The sequence below is a fragment of the Equus przewalskii genome, chromosome 9, assembly GCF_037783145.1.
Source record: "Equus przewalskii isolate Varuska chromosome 9, EquPr2, whole genome shotgun sequence".
Taxonomy (NCBI): Eukaryota; Metazoa; Chordata; class Mammalia; order Perissodactyla; family Equidae; genus Equus; species Equus przewalskii.
The window spans coordinates 68,634,798-68,654,030 of NC_091839.1; the positions used below are offsets into that span (position 1 = coordinate 68,634,798).

The 19,233-nt window shown below is 36.5% G+C and overlaps 1 long non-coding RNA gene across 2 annotated transcripts in view; it reads right to left on the bottom strand.

Annotated features, from left to right (window-relative positions):
* Positions 1-13,736, bottom strand: part of LOC139073390 (uncharacterized) — a 21,817-nt gene extending 8,081 nt beyond the window's left edge. For both annotated transcript variants that reach the window (XR_011522052.1, XR_011522053.1), the window contains exons 1-2: positions 13,448-13,736; positions 443-535 (exon numbers count right to left, since the gene is read on the bottom strand). This is a non-coding gene — a long non-coding RNA (uncharacterized lncRNA). The remainder of the gene's footprint in view (positions 1-442; positions 536-13,447) is intronic.
* Positions 13,737-19,233: the final 5,497 nt, after the last annotated feature.

Here is a 19,233-nt window from a genome sequence, read left to right on the forward strand (position 1 = left end):
TAGCAGTAAGTGGCCCAGTCAAGATGTGCAACCATGTTCACATTCTCTTAACTCATCTGCTCTCCCAAATGGCCTTGTTGTGGAAGGGACTAGGCTGATCAGAGAATGTGAGGCTCTGGTCCAATATTTAGATCTATTTCTAATTATAAATGTATACAGTGGTTCCCTAGTTTTTATATCTGCTTTATATTTGGAGAAAACATTAGACCTACCTTCCAGAAATAGATCAGCTCTGGAAACTGACATTTGAACTCCAAAAATTTAGAACCATTTCCCAGCCTACAGCGATTTCCCACTAAGAAAATCCTGTGGTGAGACACTCTCTCTGGATAGTCAAGGCCAACTCCAGGGAAAGGCCTTACATCCCTCTAGCAGCAGCTGCTGCAGATTCTTCTTCCTCTTCTCCTTCCTTTCTTCCTTTCTTTCTTCCTCTCTTCCTTACCTTCTTCTGCTGCTGCTGCTGATCCTTCTTCCTCTTCCTTCTCTTCTCTTCCTCCTCCTTCTGATTCCACTTCTTCCATTTCTTTTCCTTCTCCTTTAATTATAAAACAACACCGTCTCATCACAAAAATACAAAGGCAGAGGTATGTAAAAAAATGAAGCCCCCTTCCTACCCACTCTTTAAAGGTAACAATTATACACAGATATACCTACTGCTTGTGAATTGTTTCATTTATTCTTTTTTTTTTTTTTTGAGGAAGATTAGCCGTGAGCTAACATCTGCTGCCAATCCTCCTCTTTTTGCTGAGGAAGACTGGTCCTGAGCTAACATCCATGCCCATCTTCCTCTACTTTAGATGTGGGACGCCTACCACAGCATGGCTTGCCAAGCGGTGCCGTGTCCACACCCAGGATCCGAACCAGCAAACCCCGGGCCGCTGAAGTGGAACATGGGCACTTAACTGCTGCGCCACCAGGCCGGCCCCTATTTATTCTTTATAATAAACTTCCATGTCAAAATATATGGACCTACCTCATTTTTAAAGGCTGTATAATATTCTACAGAATGAATATTCTGTACTACATTTAAATTATCCCTCTATTGTTGAACATTTTTGTTTTCCCCAATATGTCATTATTACAAATAATACTGCAATACTTGTACACATATCCTAGCAGTGTATTTAAAACTAAAAGAAGAGGGGCCAGCCCCATGGCCAAGTGGTTAAGTTCGTGTGTTCCACTTTGGTGGCCTGGGGTTCGCTGATTTGGATCCTGGGCACGGACCTAGAACCGCTCATCAAGCCATGCTGAGGTGGCATCCCACACAGAAGAACTAGAAGAACCTGCAACTAGGATACACAGCTATGTACTAGGGGTTTTGGGGAGGAAAAAAAAACCTAAAAGAAGAGACTTTAGTTAGCAGAATACCCTTTTTTCCCTATGTGACATATCTCAAATACTTCACTCTGCTGTATAATCAGCTTTGGGTTCCTAATATGATTGACATTATGTTTGGCTCATGATATAAAAAGTCCTAATCATAATGACAATTCTTGGTTCAGTATAATATGAGGTATTATCTTACACAACCTTTAAGAATTTTGCCAAGGGAAGATCAAGAGCTCTGCTAGAGACCTCTATTTCCTCTGCACTCAGCAATTCCTTTTCACTTTCTGCCTAGCTGGCTGCTTGATACAAAGACCTGTAATTAAAAGGCAAGATAAATTTCAATATGGCACACTGTATCACCAAGATCAAGGAGTAGCATAGATTGGCTAACTTCTATGTGATTCTTTCCTAATAAACATTAGTTGTTCACACTGTAAAGAGAGGATATATCTTTTCCAAATAATATTTAACAAAATTATAAAACTAATGAATATTTACTAGAGAAAATTTGAAAGAAATTTTAAAATTAACAAAAAAGGAACAAAAAAACTCCTTTAATTTCAGCATCCAAAGAAAGAATGACTAAATATAGAGGTTTTATTTCAATATTTTTGAATCTATGAATAGATTTGCCTTTATTTTGAAAATATTAGTGATAGTATTTATATGAAAATCTACATCCTTCAATTTTTCTCAGATATAACCTTAAAACCTACACATTTTTGTGTTAACAGAATCTTTTAAATGTCACTGAGCATTTGAGCCATTATTTATCTAATCATTCCTCTATTGTTGAACATTTAGTTTGTTTTCAATTTTTTGCTATTGTAACTACCATTTCATGAACAACTTTGTTCATTTTTTTAAAAATTTAAGATTTGTTTCTTTAGGATAAATTCTAAGAACTAGAATCAAAGGTTTGAACATTTTAATGACTTTTTGAACTAGTGAGAATTACATTTGGTACAATTTTATTGCTGTTTCAATAGGTGAAAACTCTCATTTTTATTTTAATTTACATTTCTTTAATTAATAGTGACGTTAATAGTGTATATATCTACATATATTTCTATAGATATGCTTATGGTATTTTTTTACTTTTGCCTTTTTCTTTTTTGTGGTCTTGGTGTTTTTAAGAACTCTTTTTATAATAAAAAGTTATAATAAAAAGTCAGCTTGTCTTTTTTGCTATGGCTCTTTTTCTAGCTTATTATGTGATTCTGAACTTTCAAATATTCATAGATTTTTGGTATGAAATTTCTTAGACTTTGTGCAGTAAAAAACTTTTGATCTTTACTTTCAAGATTAGAAATTTTTCACCTAGAGATTTGATAGTCACCCACAACTGTCTTCTGGCTGTTCATTTTATGCTTCTATTTTATTACTCTTGTATTTCTGGAAGAGAATGTATTTTAAGGCATATATTGAGTTTTTTCTGAATAGTTGACCGATCGATGGCCTCAACAGGATTTTCTTTTTAGTAACAGTTTTTTGTTAAGATGAAAACTATGGTTAGTCTCATGGTAAAATATTCTGCATACCAGGACAACAAATCAAAAGATGAGTAACATAGTTACTAAGTCCTCAGGCACCAAGAACCTGGGAAGGGGTGCAGCCAGTGTGTATACAGGGAGATCCCCACCTGGGGAGGGAGCTGTGCAGCGAGGTGAGGACAGGGTGTGTTCCATAAATAGGTCAGCTGTGGGATGGCAATAGTCAGCTCTGAAACAGCGGCGCTGGGAGCCAGCCTCTGCTGCCAACTGAGGGAGTTGAACGGATGCCGCAGTTTGCAAACCACGTTCCATGGAGCCAGTTCAGGGGCTCTCCCAGGAAGGGGCGAAGAACTAAGAGGAGTTTGTAGCACTCTCCTCTCTCTTTCTCCAGAAAAACACTCTGCCTTTTTTCCTTGTTTCCATGTGAGATTTTATTTGAAGAAATGATTCCAGCGCTTTGTTAAAATAACTTTTTATTATAAAAATTTTCAGAAATACATGAAAGTCGCAAGACTAATATAAAGAATTCCCATACTTTATCCATGATGATTTTGTCTTTTTTGTTTCATCTTTCTCTCCTCCACGCTTTGCTTTTTAATCTCAAATATTTTAAAACAGATCCCACCATTTGGTCATTTCACCTGTAAATAATTTAGCATGTTTCACTGAGAAAGACACTTTCTTTTTCAAAATAAAATTATCATGCCTTTATCCCATATAGCAAAATGCACAATAATGCCTTCATATCAACTAATACTCAGTCCATATTCAGATTTTCCTGATAGCTCAGGGGGTCTTTTTACAATAGATTCCTTTGCATTTGAGACCAAACAAAGTCCCTACGTTGCGTTGTGTTGTGTCTCTTAAGTCTTTTAACTGTCTCTTCCCAACTTTCTACGACATTGAATTTTTTGGCCAACATAATTTTTTAAATTGTCCATCTGTTTCTCATTGATTTGTAATGTTTCCTATATATATTATAGTTTATATAGGACAGAGTCAGTAGTGGTCCACCAAATCTGTTTTACTGAACTGTGTCTAGTGTTATGTTATAATGGCTTCATTAAAGTTATTTTAATTTTAGAATAGGTTTTATTATCTAGAAGGGCATTTTAGAGTTCAGTCTACTATTTCAAAATCTATTTTTATTAAATGTTCTTACCTATTTCTTCTTCCAGATGTTATCTTAGATCCTTTAACTTTCTAAAAACAAAAAAAGGTGTCTCTAAATGCAAAGGTTTGGGTTACAGGCTCCCACCAGGCATAAACAACTTACATAAGCCAATAATTTCTGTATTATTTTCCACTTTTCTCTACAGTAAAATTTTCTGAAAATGATTCTAGAAACCAAATCTACTCAATACCTTCATTTTGCTCAAACGTTACTTTGAGGAAAGAAATGATTTGTAGAAAAACACCCGGACATAATGCAAAGGACAAGAAATGCCCTGATGGAGAATGGGATATGTGCGGTTTGAGCAACAGGTGAATTGAATCCAGGGGAAGCGTGAGAAGATGGGAAACTAGAGATAATGATGCTATGAAAAGAAGGCAAGAGTTGAAAACATTTGATTGATTTAGTAATCTTGATCTACAAGGAGCAGAATAGGCAGGAAAGCCAAGGAGTTAAGCTTATACATTTTCATTCATGCTCTAAAAACTTCTTTCCTTTGAGATCCAGCCCCATTGCAGAAGGAATTTATATGACCAATTATTTTAGTTTTCTGCTCTACCTTGACATGCTGAGTTCACAATTTATTGCTCTGTGTACGTATTGTGAGGATGAAATTTCAAGCTCTGTAACTTGTTTAACTTGTTTGTAAGATGAAGTATGATGGATTTTGACATCTAAGACTGCTTAGGGATAACTGGCTGATTTCTCAACTCAGGGTAGGACACTGTGTATTAAGGTGAAAAGGAAATTAAAAACAAATTAGCTGGATTTTCTGAGGATATTGAAATATGGGCCCCCAAAGTATGGACATCAATAACACAAGTGACCCTCCTTTTATTGGCAAACAACCTGCATGTTGGTCAACTGAATGACCGAGACTAACGCAGGGCATCAGAGCATCAGATAATTTCTAGAGTTGTTTTTACAGCAAAGGATGAGAACTCTCTGGATAGTGCCATATTAGGAAAGCTGGCACCTGTCATTTTAGTCAGTTGCTGACAAAGACTTGTATATTCTCATATTTTAATTTGCCAGATATTGGCACCTCTCAGGTCACAAATATGCTCGTGCAAACATATTCTGCATGGCATGACTGATTATATACCATCTCCACAGGGCACTTTCTGGCCCAGAACCAACCAAACACCTGGAATATGGTACCTCCTGACATCTTGTGGGTGAGGGGAGTAAGGCATAGTCTCTTTTCTTCCTCATTTTAACTTTCATATTTTCTTTTTAACAATGTCATTGATCTTCACTCAGACGTGACTCATTTTGCACTTTAACTATTAACCCGTGGTTTAAGAAATGTCCCTGGATGCCTGGTGGATTGAAGTACATGCCCAGACAGTGGTCACATTGTAGAAGGAACCAAGGAGCCTTCTGGAAAAGAAATTAAGAGTGCTAGCACAGCCCTGAAAATGTCAGGCTCTCTCCCCACTCCATGGTTCTGCATATGTTATTTGCATTGTCTGCAACACATTTCTTCATCTAACTAACCCTTTCCTGTCTTTCAAAACTTATCTTGGATCATCATATTTTTTCTAGATAGCTCTTCCAGTCTAGGTTAAGTACTTCTACCCCATGCTTCTATAGCCATATACTTCTCTCTCTCATAGCCTTTATCACACTGTATTGTAATCATCTATTTTTGGTCTCTACCTTCTCTATTAGACTGTGAACTCATTGACGGCAGGAACTGGGTTATAGTCACCGCTGGTCCCCAGTGCTTCCCATCAGGTGTAGCGCACATAGTAACTTCTCAGGATAATGAATGGAGTTTGGTTTAAGGACAATATCTCAGGAAGAGAAGGAAAGGACAGTGATTCTGAGTGAAGCAATGTGTCTGCCATTCAGACAATCTTTAGACCCAGTTTCCATGGATTCATGCCTTTGTCCTAGAGAGAAGGGTTGAGGAATAAAAACTGAGAGGAACATTTCACTAAAACTCCTGGAAGATGCTAGGAGCTCACGGCAGCACTGGTTTAAGAGACTCATAACTGAATATAAACATTCTTTCCACTCTTCTGATCACTAGCAGTAGCAAGGACAGTTTCTAAGGATCAGAATCCTTGGCAGCCAGTGACCAAAGTGATCCAAGCGGAAGAGATAGCAAACGTTGCCAGCGCCCTAGTACCAGATAGTTCTGTGTCTGAGCACATGGGAGACAAAATTGTAACTGTTTTCTAGTCATTGCCCTTGTTCTTTGTCTCTTGGCTTCTACCCTTTTCCTGCCTTCTCTGGTATTAATCGAGCCCTTTATATGACTCCATTTTCTCTCTTCTCTTAGCATATCAATTATATTTCTTAAAATTTTTTTTAGTGACTACCCTAGAGTTTGCAATATACGTTTTCAGCAAATCTAAGAACATCTTCAAATAACACTATAAGGTTTCATGGGTAGTACAGTTACCTTATAACAGAGTGTTCTCAATTCTTCTAACATTGACGCCATTCATCTCATTTATCAATAAACTATAATCTCCCAATACATTGTTGCTATTATTACTTCAAACAAGTAGTTACCTATTAGATTAAGAATAAGAAAAATTAAAAAAATTTATTTTACTTTCATTTATTCTTTCTCTAACCTTCTTCTCTCTTTCTGTAGTACTTGGCATGGGGATATGCTAAATGATAATAACACAAGGTTATAATATAGTTTTGAAGGTAGTGAGGAAGAAGAAAGTTGGGTGGTGGTTTAAGTGCATTAATTCCCTCACCTTTCATAACTGGAAGTTAAAACATAAAGAAACAGGCCTCTATGATTTAAAGTTATAATGGAACCACCAGCAGAATTCAAAACAGAATGTATTTATGGTCATGGCATCCACAGAATGGAATTAGGGTGTTGGGGTCTGTGGATACCCTAGGTTTTGTTGGAGTTTTTTCTATGTACATATATGACCGTAATAATATTTATTATTATTATTTAGCAAAAATTGATAGCTGTTAGAAAATTATATTCAGAAAATATTTATGCATTTGGGAAAAGATTTAGCTACAAATATATTTCATGTCAGTGTTGGTTATTTTGCTGAAATGTCAACAACAGCAATAAGCAGCATTAAAAAACTGGTGAAATAATCTTGCAATCAAATCCCACTCAGCCATCAAAATAGTACAACTGTAATGATATGACAAAATGTTCACAATATACCATGGGAAAAAGCAGGTTAAAAATCAATCTGTCTAGTATACTTCCTTTAAAAAATATAAATGCATTTAAAAAGTGTGAAATAGGGGCCAGCCTGGTGGCACAGTGGTTAAGTGTGCACATTCCGCCTCAGTGGCCCAGGGTTCACCAGCTCAGATCCCGGTTGTGGACATGGCACTGCTTGGCAAGCCATGCTGTGGTAGGCGTCCCATGTGTAAAGTAGAGGAAAATGGGCACGGATGTTAGCTCAGGGCCAGTCTTCCTCAGCAAAAAGAGGAGGATTGGCGGCAGATGTTAGCTCAAGGCTAATCTTCCTTAAAAAAAAAAAAGTATGAAATATTCATAATCTATTTCTGGTATTATCATTTTTTAAAGTTTTGGGCTTTTTTCTCAAAAATTATTTTATAATGACTATATATTGATCCTGTAATAAGAAAAATTGTTACTTTTAAATTGTAACTTTTTATTTTGAAATAATTAAAAACTCAGAAGAGTTGCAAGGATAGTACAATGAATTTTGATAACTCTCATCCTAATTCACCAGTTGTTAACACTTGTCATGTTTCCTCTATCACTTTCTCTGTGTGTATACATATGCACACAAACACATTTATATGGCGTGTTTGTGGGTGTATTTTTTCTGAACCATGTAACAGTAAGTTGACAACATGCCCCTTTACCAATGAATTGTCAGTGTGTGTTTCCTAAGAACAAAAATATTTCTTTTTTTTAAATTTTTTTTATTATTTTATTTTATTTTTTTTTTGAGGAGCATTAGCCCTGAGCTAACTGCTGCCAATCCTCCTCTTTTGGCTGAGGAAGACTGGCCCTGAGCTAACATCCATGCCTATCTTCCTCTACTTTATATGTGGGAGCCTACTGCAGCATGGCATGCCAAGCAGTGCCATGTCTGCACCTGGGATCCGAACCAGCAAACCCCAGGCCACTGAAGCAGAACGAGCGAACTTAACTGCTGCGCCACTGGGCTGGCCCCCCTTTTTTTTTTTTTTTTTTGGTGGTAGATTAGCCCTGAGCTAACTGCTGCCAATCCTCCTCTTTTTGCTGAGGAAGCCTGCCCTGAGCTAACATCCGTGCCCATCTTCCTCTACCTCATAGGTGGGACATCTACCACAGCATGGCGTGCCAAGCGGTGCCATGTCCGCACCTGGGATCCGAACCGGCGAACCCCGGGCCGCCAAGAATCGGAATGTGTGAACTTAACCATTGTGCCACTGGGCTGGCCCCAAATATTTCTTACATAGTAACAGTATCACATTATATCAAGGAGCATATGTTATCAGCATAATTTATCATCAGTGCTGTTAACCTTGATCACCTGGTTAATGTAGCGTCTGCTGGGTCTTTCCTCTGTAAAGTTACTATTTTTCCCTTTCCAAGCTCTGTTCTTTGGAGGTGAGTCATTAAGTCCAGCTCACACTCAAGGAGAGAGGGGATTAATTTCCTTCTCCTAGAGGAGAATATCTACATATACTGTTTGTAATTCTTCTATAAGGAGGATTTGTCTACTCCCTCCTTTATTTATTCATTCAATTATTTATTTGTATCAGTATGAACTCATGGATTTGTTTTGTACATTGGATTATAATCCAGTACCATAGTGCTTATTGTGTTGCCCAAATTGTTCCAGGGTTGGCCAATGGGAGATCTTTCAGATTGGCTCCGTTGTGTCTTACATGCCTCTATCCTTTCGTTTATTGAGCATTCATTTACTTTCTTATACTAAAAGATGCTCCAGGCTCATCTTGTATTTTCTCTGCCCCAGTCCTAGAAAAGCTATTTCTCTTTTTATTGAGAATGGTATTAGAAACCAAGAAGCTGGTGCAGGTATTCTGGTTGCAATTGGGGTATCTTTGCTTCTAGTAAGCGTGCTGGAGAATACATGTAGGTATATTAACCACTGTGTACACATACATCTAGAATCATCTATCTGTCTATCATCTATTTATTTATAAAACTAAGCAAGAGTTCATACTGATGTCTCAACTCACTCAGTATCACATGGTTCAGTCTAGAGTTCTCCACTTGACTGTAATTTCTTCCCCTGACAGTAAGAAATCTGGTTGCCATAATCTAATATTAATTTGCCTATTTGTTCATCCCTAGTGTAGACATAAAATACTTTCAGAAGTGTTAAACCATACTCCAGTGGGAAACAAATTTACAAACTAAAGCACAATCTTAATGCACAGTTCTTTTGTCTTTAGCCTTACAGTTTCCCGTCCAAATACTGTTTTCCAAAGTTATTTGGGTCAGCTCTTTTTTCTGCACCTCCTTCAGAGAAGTTATGTCCTACATTTGTAATACAGTTAGATTCATTGTCACAGTCTGAATTTGATAATCAAATTGTCCCAATTTTGGCCTGTGGTTACTCCATCAAGCTGGCTTCTTTGTCTTTCTTATACATCCCTATCACTTTCTGAGCAGTTCCTTACTTTCTGGCATCACAAGATGGTCAGGGCTCATATTTAGCTCTGCCTAGCCCAGCCCCAGACTCAGTCAGTTCTTTAAGGAGTCCTGGGGATATCACTGCTTTAGGCTCTTTTTAGTGGATAGATTTAGGAAAGACATATGTGTCTATAAAAGCACATGGACCATGTGTATGTGTGTGTGTGTGTGTATCTAACAGTTATTTTGAATTTAAAATCATAAAGAGGGAACCACAGGAATTAGCCGCTCATGCTTGGGAATGTGACACCGTCTCCTTCACAAACGTCTCCTTCCTTATTGTTTTCTAGGGAAACATGTTTTCCCTCCAGAACTACTATTCAGAATAAATTATTAATTTTTTCTTTCCAATCCTTTTTTACTGATAGTTCTGAAATAGTATTGTTATTTACATTTTGTCCTTAAAAATAAGTTCTTACAGCATTGCATGGAAAAATGCATTCAATTAATAAACGTAAAAACAAAATTTTGGAACATGTATAATTTAGAGAATTTTATACACTAAAATCACAAAATGTGATACCTGAAGGAATATTACCCCAAATAGATACTCCAATTTTACAACTGAGGTTTCCAGACAATTTTGGTATTCCACGTCAATTTCAAATGGCCTCATCAACGACTTTCTTCCAAAGCAGAGACACTATTTGTAAATGACAAATAGAAGATTTGGGAGAGGGGGGAAATAGTCTCACTCTCACTTTTTATCTCATAGCCATTTGAACTAGGCAGTTGGTGATGCTGATCTTGAAAACCCAATAAAATTCTGAAACTGCTATTTGGGGTAAATTTTTCATTGTCAATTTGAAAACAGAAGACTTTTTTTATAGCAGTAACATTGGTTTATAACATTATATAAATTTCAGGTGTACATCATTATATTTTGATTTCTGTGTAGATTACATCATGTTCGCCACCCAAAGACTAATTCCAATCCATCCCCATGCACATGTGCCTAATCATTCCTTTTGCCCTCCTCCCCCCCGCCCCCCTTCCCCTCTGGTAACGGCCAATCTAATCTTTGTTTCTATGTGTTTGTTCTCTGTTTCTATGTGATTGTCATTATTTTTATCTTCTACTTATGAGTGAGATCATATGGTATTTGACTTTCTCCCTCTGACTTATTTCACTTAGCATAATACCTTCAAGGTCCACCCATGTTGTGAAGACACATTCTAATATCAGAACTCTGTCATTTCACTATGGAGTAAATATTTAAAACTTGCCTCTGTTTAATGACTTACATGATTAGATTCTAGTAGAAACATAATTAAATTTCAACCTGGCTTTGTAATATAAAATTAAAATAATCATTGAGAAACTTACATTATTTTCTTTTCTATCATAAAAATTTAAGTTGGACACTAAACATAATATGAAAACTGCACAACTATCTGGTGACTCTTCAACTTCCCAGACATTTTGAATAAGGTGAAAATTTGGAATGGATATTAATATTGGTTTGTGATGATTATAGACAATAATAGAACAACACTGCAACTGGATATACATAGACAATTTTATGAGATAATTTTTGTTTTAAAATTATTTTTAATATTTTTACTGTGACTATAATGATTCTGATTTGACGAGGGGGAAGATCCCTCAGACCATTTGGAAATTTGCAATTGTTCTTTAAACATTTCTTTTCCTTGATAGGTAATCTTATCTAAGAAACATTTCTAATCTTATGTAAGAAACATACATCAGGGCCGGCCCGGTGGCGCAGCGGTTAAGTTCGCACTTTCCGCTTCTCGGCGGCCCGGGGTTCGCCGGTTTGGATCCCGGGTGCAGACATGGCGCCGCTTGGCACGCCATGCTGTGGTAGGCGTCCCACATATAAAGTAGAGGAAGATGGGCACGGATGTTAGCTCAGGGCCAGTCTTCCTCAGCAAAAAGAGGAGGACTGGCAGTAGTTAGCTCAGGGCTAATCTTCCTCAAAAAATAAATAAAAATAAAATAAATAAAAAAAGAAACATACATCATCTGTGACTTGTCAAATCAATCATTGTTAATAAGCAAAAAGTATCCTCTAGGACTTAAGATGTTATATAGAAGCTGTTTATCTAAGATATATTAGGAATATCCACTTTCTATCAAATTGTTCCATTAAGCTAAAAGAGGGATAAATCAATGACATACCAAGAAAGTTCTCAGGTTTATTTGTTTTCGTTTTAAGCAAAGGTTACAATTTTTACATAACATTTTAGCTTTACTATAGGAAAAAGAAAAGATAATGAGAAAAAGTTTACGAATCTCTCAGGCCCTTTTATAAAATATTGCAACTGAAAGCAGCCGTCTTTTACGTGTACAACCATCAACTCTGAGTACAACATGAATTACACCTAGGGAGTGGAATTTACCTAGATGAGTTCTGGCTGTTTTTTTTTTAAAAAAATATACAATCATATTATAGAACACTGTGGCTTCCATAATTTGAGTCAATTTAGAAAAGCAAACTCTTGCCTCCATAATACAAGAAAATAGGAGTGATTTTTCCACGTGTCATACAGAATAAACAAAGTTCACAGTCTGACTTCCTTTTATCAAAAGGTAAAATGATTCACTGCTATATTTGCACGGGTTATTTTGATCCTCAGAAGTTCCTAAACACAAAATAAATTAGCATGTACTCACAGCTCTTTGGGTTTCCCAAAGCAACATACTGATACAAAATGTATTAAGTTGGCTGAAGTTCATGGCCAAAGAAAAAGAAATGCAACAATTGAATATAAGATGTTTACCAACTTTATCTTTTCTAATTTTACAACAGATTCAAGCATTAAGACCTGATTGGTTTCTCAAGCCTGTTCATTATGAACATTACTCAATTTTATATTTTCACACCTCTTAGTGCCATCTTTTGTTTGGTGTTTCATTTTGCAATCTATGTGATCATTTCGTCCAACTTTCATTGTTCTTCCCAAGATTTCGTTTTATTATCATAATGAATTTTATTATCTTTAGTAAGTTAAATATATATTTGTTTTTGAGACCAGGCAGATTTCTTTTAGTTTTCATTTACAGTCATCAGCTTTGCCTATGATGAGCCATCCTTAGCTTTTGGGAAGCTTTCAAATATAAAAAAATTCTAAGCTGAGCAAGGTCTTTTTGGTTTTCCATTCATTATTAACTGTCTCTTTCATTAATGCTTTCTTCTTAAAGTTTTTGCATTTATTTTTCCAAAGTTATAATCTGACTTGGAGTTAGCTGTTCTTGACTTCTGTTCCCTTTAGGCATTTTTATATATCTGGGTTCAGAGCTTCGAATATGGGTGGTGGTTCTTTAGGAAATCGAAGGTATGAAGTCAAGTCAAAGGCTTCTCTGGATGACTATGGAAGGTGGACGAAATCGTCTCAGTACATACATCAAACGGAAGCGCAGTCCACTTGCACAGCCGTCAGAGCTGCGTCCTGACTCTCCCTGTTCGCTCAGCCAGCCCCACACCCCGAGAAAGCATCATCTCACCCGCGGACCAACGTGGAGAGAGGGCCCCGACACAGTAAAACAACCCCAACCCTGACACTTGGAGCCCACGGGCGATCCTCGGGAGTTTCTCACTCTCCCTGCTCTGTTTTTTGTTTTTGTTTTTAAACTATCCCTCTTAGACTATATTACATGATTTTGCTTTAGATTTGGGTATGCATAAAATGACATCGCTTTGTTTAATCTCTGCGCAAATATTTGTAATGTTAATATTGTAAGATACTGTCTGCGGTATCTTCAACATCTTTTCTTTGGGCTCTCATTCAGCATTTAAACATGCCCAGGCCCCGCCCGTAAAAACACAAAACTAACAGAACAACAAAAAGTAACCTCTCTCACCTCAGCCTCCTTCCAGCAGCACCCTGGCTCTCCTTTTCCTCCTCTTCACAGCCAAACTTCGTGAAAGCAACTCCTCATACTCTGTTTAAACAAGTCCCATTTACTTTTCCCCACACCGGAATCTTGTTTCTGCTGCATGTTCAAGAGAAAACATTCTCATGTGATCATCGACGACATATACTGTCATAACCAAAGGACAGTTTTCTATCCTGGCTTGATCCTTGGGAAGCAGATGTTACTATCAACAACACCTCCCTCCTTTGGGTTCAGAACTCTGTCCCCCAAATTCTTGGATATCTCAAAGGAATGCAAAACATAAATGTTCAAGATAAGATTAATCATGTTTTCCCCAAATGTGCTCCTTAGCTGGAGTTCTGTAGGTCATGAACGGCATGCCCACTGTCTACTTCATAGATCGATATAATTTTAGTCAATAATATTTACATTCTCACTACTTCACAATGTGTAGATATATTGCTTTTGGGGACTATAAGGATATTTTGTGGAGTAGAATGCAAAAAATAGCGTATTTTTATTAACTACATGAGAGAAAATGTGTACTTTTTTCCCAATCAAATTCCATTTGAGAGGTTGCTGTGGGACCAAAAGTAAAGTTTGAAAATAGAACCTGGAAAGAATGCATGCTACTCCACACACTTGGAAATTAGAGAAAGAAGATGGCTTCTGAGAGTTAAGCCAGTAAAATCCAGTTATTCAAAAAGATTAGTTATCTGTGGGAGTGACCAAAAGATCGCTTAAATTTCAAACTGAAGATATTGGAAACACCCAAAACTCTTAACAAAGCATTCTAGGTGTAATTCCACTGGAATGTTTAGTAAACTGGAACCTAACCAATTGTAAAGTATTTGGAAAGCTCAACCTGAAAAGAGATATTTAGCTAGAAAATAGAAAGTAAAATTACAGAGTCAGATATTGACATGTACATAGTGACAGTCTTGGGGCAGGTATCTCCTCTTTTTCGTAAAGATATGGGTCTCAGACTCTTGGAACCTAGTGCCATTAAATGTTTCAATTACATAACTGATTCTTCTTTCACCCTGGACTATCCAATCATGAATTGACTTTCCCTGGAGACCAGCCTACATGAAAAGAATATAGCTAAGCCACACATTCCTACTGGTTTCAGAATACAAAGAAATACACAAATGGCTTGGCTTTGCAGCTATACCTCAGTGTTTCTTGAGTTAGCTAGCCCAGGCATCTATGATTTCTTAATTTTAAATTCATCTGGGATTTCTAGGGTCAGACTCTAGAAAATGAAGGTGTAATTAGAGTGACGCTACCCCTGTGTAAGGAGACCACTTATACTTGGGAAATCCTTATGTGTTTGTGTAACTGATTAACCTTTAACCAGTGTTTTGCTGCTGAAATTCTACAAACATGTACAATGAAATGCTACTTAATTGACTTTTCCTTTGCCATTTCTATAAGAACGGTGCCTTTAATGTGTAACTTCTATTAGTTTTAAACTTTAAAATTTTCTTACTGTATTAAGGCTGGTAACTCTGTTTACTCATTGAGCATTTGTTACTCATATGAGAACTGCCAGTTCTTCTTACCCCCACCATTGTGAATTACCAAGATGACCTCATTCATTCCACAATTCAATATGAATTACAGGATGAGAAAGAAGCCTAGACATGCCATTTCAGAACACATCCTTTGGTCTGATTCTAATCTCTTGGCTTTTCTGGACGTTTCATCTTGTATTTCCCATCACTGATTTTCCAATGAGATTTTAATTTTTCTTTTTAAACGTATTAACCTTTAATAGGCATCCTTAGCAAAACCGTAATTTTCTTCTTTTTTATATATTTCTAACTCTCAACATACCTGTCAGCTTGGATTCCTTTTTTTCCTCCTAGTAAAGTATACAGTTTTAATTTAATTTCTTTTTTTTTCCTAAATATTTTTCCTTTTGCATTTTCTTCTGAATCATCCCCAATGTTCAACATGAAGAACGTCATCCCGGTTGCTGAAGATGCAATTTCTGTACTACTCTTTGACACATAAAGACAGTTTTGCTCTCTATAAATTAAGGAATTAAATTGAGGATAAGTACTCTGCTTGTATCTTTGAATTTTCAGTGCCTCCCACACTATTTAAAACAAAATGAGACCCAAAGGTAAATATTTCACTCATGAATAATAAACTCCTTCGTTATTTCACATGAATGTAATAAAGAAAAATTGATGAAGCTATATATTTTACTTCCTAGACATATTCGAAATACGTTATTTCACATGAATGTAATAAAGAAAAATTGATGAAGCTATATATTTTACTTCCTAGACATATTCGAAATACGTAATTATGTGGCTTGCAAGGTGTTAAAAAGTAGAAAATCAATCACATAAGAATGAGCTGCACAACTAAATACATCTATATTTTTAAATTTTTCTACTCTTACATTTAACAAAAAATAGTATGGGTGTATGTGGCATAGTCCTGTGACATGGCATCTTTATTCTGTTGAGATGAGAAATTTTTTATTTGCTTATATTTTGTTGTTGAGCGATCAAACACTTATTAAATAGAGATGAGGTAGATTAAGGTTAAGTTTAGAATGCTCCTTTCTTTTTGAATAATTTTATACAATTTGCAATAGTGTATCTGCATTAATGCTTTTATTAGTTTCAAAATAACATGACACCTAAATTTTCATCAATGTAACTTTCTAGAGATATGGGTAATATTTAATGTTGCACATATAATCTATTTTAAGAACCTAATGATTGGGATATTTTATCTTTTCTGCTACATTTTTTATACTAAATAATAGGCAGAATAAATCGAGTCATAACAAAATCTTGAATTTTTTGGTAAATTTTGATTGCATCTTCTATTGTGCTTTCCCATTTCATTTTAATAGCTTTGGTTCATTTTAATTCTACATAATTACTAAGTATAACAATGGATTATTATAATTTTTTTTAAGACAGCAATTTAATAAACTTTAGAAGCATTTTCCTGGTCCCATGACTAACCAATTCTCTCTCTCCGGGATACCATTTGTCTGGCTCATTCTTTAGTTTTTATGACAGAATAATTTAAATTTGGAAGTTAGTTGTGGGAATGAGGGTAGAATTGGTGTTGGCCTTTTTGAGAAGCAATGATCTATGATTACAGGAACCTAGAAAAAAGCAGTGCGAGGAGCTAAGTGCATCCATTGAGAAAGCCTTAATTGTGTTCATTTAAGGTTAAGCAATCTGGTTAGTTTGCATAAAGAAAGATAAGTGCTTAGTCCTTTCCGAGAGAGTGGGTGTATTCAGGTGTGGTCTTGTCTCTGCCATCTGGAAGACAGTTTCACCTCTCTGCTTTTTAAAGCCCACTGTGTTTGGTAGATCCAAATCAACCAAAGTTCTCCTTGGGATAGCCCTTCAATGTCATTTTATTTTGAGATTTATCTACAGGGCCCCCTTCTCTCCTTTCATTGAGCTACTCCAAGGGGATTAAATGATCATAAGCAACTTTTTCCTTTTCTTCAAATCAGACCTTTAAAAGGTATATATTTACTTAGATGCTCTGAATCAATAAAGAGACTATGTTTGGACCAATAGCTGTGCAAGCTTTTTTTGCAGTAGATAGCAGTAGGAAAAAGCGAAGGCTTTTTGCTTGTAAAAACATTTACCGTCTCCTAGCAATCTGTAGTGATGCTATGTGAGTCTGACAACAGATAAATGTTTTCCAGTGTCATAAAACTTTAGAGTAATACAGGAAAGTTACTTAAGTGTTTGCCTCAGGAGTTGATGTCCTGTCTAGAGTTTCAGAAAGGCTTGACTATAAACTAAGTTCACAGAATCATCAGTTATTAACAGCAATATAGACTTAAAATCATGGTCGTTTTGTCCAACCTCTATATTTTTCAGATGGGAAAATTGAAGTGTTGAGAGATTAATTGACCTTCCGAAGTCACATGATTATTTTAGGTGTTGAGCAAGGACTAAAATACTCACCATTCTCATTTAAAATTCATTGCTTTTTCCACTGTGGTTAGCTATCTCACCTAAAATGCTTAGGGCTGAGGCTGAACTGACTGGTGGGCTGGAGAAGAAAGCAAGAACAATAGAGTATGTGAAAAATTACTTGTATTTTTCAGGCATATATGAGGGGATACAACAATGTATAGTCAGTACAAATGTGCACTATTCTAATAAAATTACCTGGTTCTCAACTGGAATTGGGGCATGCTCAAGGTGCAGATGCCACAGCTAGTGGGTATAGGCTACTACGTAGTTTGTAAACATAAAGAGTGGGTTAGACCAGGGTCGAAAACTTATGGATGCAGGATCCAAGAATCAGAAAGGGGCCAAGTGGAGACTGCGTTGAACTAGACAGCAAGTGATCATCTGTAAAATGGGCACTGCATACTCAGCTCCGGCTGATGTAAGGCAGGAATGTAAGCTCAATGTTGCTAGATCTTTCTGTTTTTCAAAAAAAAAAAAAAAAAAAATTGACACCTGGATTTTAAAAAATAGTATATTTACTGAATAAAACCAGCCGACACTTAGAATTGCAGGTATAGCAAATAAAAATACAAGATTCCCAGTTAAATTTGAATTTGTTTATCTGTTTATATATATTTATCTGTCAAACCTAACTATAAGTCATCCACTTCTTTGCAAATTCTAGTTTGAGGAAACAAAAAGTATGTTGACCCTGTGGCGTGTACCCACTACTGAGGCTTGTCAATGACCTTTACTTAGGGTTTCGCATATTATTTTGAAGGCTTTGGTTCAGAAACAGTTGTTCTCCTTTTACACAATAGTAAATTATTTGAATGTTGTATGTATACATTTTTTGCTGGGAAAGATTTGCCCTGAGCTAACATCTGTTGCAGATCTCCTTTTTTTTTTTTCCTCCCCAGAACCCTAGGACATTATTGTATATTTCTAGTTGTAGGTCCTTCTAGTTCTTCTGTGTGAGCTACCACCACAGTATGGCTACTGACAGATGAGCGGCATGGTTCCATGCCCAGGAGCTGAACCCGGGCGCTCAAAGCTGAGTGCACCAAACTTTAACCACTAAGCCATCAAGGCTGGCTCTGAATATTGTATTTTTAGGGTAGCAAATTTCACAATACATATATGAGAACAAAATATCTGAGTTTCTTTTAATTGCCTAAAGAATATAGCAAAAGTGAATAAAGAGCCAATTTTATTGTTAGCTTCTGGGAAAGATTAATGTTTTTAATATAAGGATACTTACATGTAGGTTTTCTGGGAAGAAAAAATGCCTGTGTATTATTACAGGCAAACATGATAATAATAGAGGCAGAAGGCTAAGTCTCCTTGAAGCTTTGCCCCTGTCTGTTCATAAAATCAGATAGACTGAGAACAAGCTGCAACGAATCCACGAAAGTTATAATTAACATTAACTTGAGAAAGAGTCGTGGCTCCACTTAATGTTAAATTCCATTTGATCTTAATTGAAAGGAGGCACAGAGTTACAGGAAACAGACCCTTGCATTGAAAAGGTCGCGCGGTAACTTGCTTAGAATCTTCCAAGAGACAGAAGGCGATCTTGAGAGCGTAGACATTTGGAAGCCGATAGGTTAAGCCTTTAACACTCCACACCAGCAAAACTCTCCTGCGATGCCCTGAAGGCCTTGGCGCTAGGATTTATTTCTCTCCTATTCTAAAACAGGCCCAGAACTTAATTTTGCTTTTGAAGTGGGTGATTCTCCACAACACTTTATCAATTTGTTTTCCATTACCTTCTTCCTAATGCTTAGCTGTCTCTCACAGGGTACCATCTTTGACCTT